At 41.3% G+C, this 1,436-nt stretch overlaps 1 pseudogene; it reads right to left on the reverse strand.

Moving 5' to 3' along the window:
• Window positions 1-370: 370 nt before the first annotated feature.
• LOC138398392 (non-histone chromosomal protein HMG-14 pseudogene) lies at window positions 371-673 on the reverse strand (annotated as a pseudogene).
• Window positions 674-1,436: the final 763 nt, after the last annotated feature.

The following is a 1,436-nucleotide window of genomic DNA, read 5'->3' on the forward strand; positions in this document are numbered from 1 at the left end:
CAAATAGGGCTGACCTAGTGATGGTGCAAAACTAGATAGAACCTATGGCCATGAGGGTCAGCCTGGTGTAAGGGTAGACCTGGACCTTGGGGCCACAGCAGTCTACCTGGTGCCTAGGACTGTGGGGGCCAGCCTGGCATAAGGATTCAGGAGGGCAGGCCTTACACTGGGGCCCAGAGTAAAGTCAGGTGCTCATTTCATTCTTCTCCCCCATGAAGGGTATTTACCTTCACACTGCGCTATGTGGGCTTGGGGAAGGGTTGACACAGGTAATGTAAAAACTTGCATATACAAAATAGTTGATAATAATACTCTTCCATATTGTACAAGAAGGATAACAGAGACCACTCATAAGACATAATATGAGATATTAATCAGATTTGTCCTCCTTCCCTCCCCTTCATCAGAGGTTGGACTCTCCTCATTTTTTGATTCTCCACTTTCTGCAGGTAAATCTTCTTTAGTGTCTTGGTTAGCCACTTTGGCCTATTTTCCCTTTGCTCCCCTTTTCCCTTTTGTCTGCACTTTTTTGTCTGAAGAGTTATCCTTTCCTGTTGCTTTTTTAGCTTTGTTTCCACTTTTGCAGGAGCAGGTTGAGCTGACAACCTCACAGATCTCCTCTTGGATCTTCCTTCACCGCTCCTTCTGCTGAGCTGACCTTGCCCTTGAGCATCTTGGTGGTGGGGAGGGTGGGATCTGGGTGCCTGCAGGCCACGGCATGCAGAGAGCTTCCACAAATCTCGGCTGCCTGGCTGCTGCCACCCCTCCTGAAACTTTATTTCTTTAAATAATATTATACAGTTTGCTTTTCAGTAATACAAGTTTACCTTCTCCCTGATTTTTCCTAGTCAGTGATATTTTAGTGTTCTTCTCTGTGACTCTCGGCTTTACAGTTCAATGAAGATGATACCCAAATCTATATTTTGTCTGGTTTGCTCCTTGTATATAAGATTTCTTTCGTTAGCTTAACTATGCCTAAGGCATATTTAATAGTTATTTGTGTATAACTTAAGATAACTTGATTACAAAGCAGAACTTATTTATTCATATTCATTGTTCATTCATTAATGCATTAATAAACTAATGTTTTATTAAGCATTTACCAAATGTCATAAAGCCAATCAAAAGGATTTAGGGAACCAAACACTAATAAAAATGATAACTGATCCCAGAGGCTTCTCAGCTGTGAGCAAGACCTAAGCTTCTTCAGTTCCACGAGGGTACTGATATATTTTTTTTAAATGAAGACATGACAAACATGTTTTTTACATGGTATATTGGATTTATCTGCTAGAACAGAATATCATAGACTGAGTGGCTTAAATAACAAACATTTATATCTTATAGTTCTGGAGACTGGAAGTCCAAGATCAAGGTGCCAGCGTGGTTGGGTTCTTCATGAGGGCCCTCTTCCTGATTATATTCTTGCATGGCCT

The sequence above is a fragment of the Eulemur rufifrons genome, chromosome 17 (genome assembly GCF_041146395.1).
Source record: "Eulemur rufifrons isolate Redbay chromosome 17, OSU_ERuf_1, whole genome shotgun sequence".
NCBI classification, from domain to species: domain Eukaryota; kingdom Metazoa; phylum Chordata; class Mammalia; order Primates; family Lemuridae; genus Eulemur; species Eulemur rufifrons.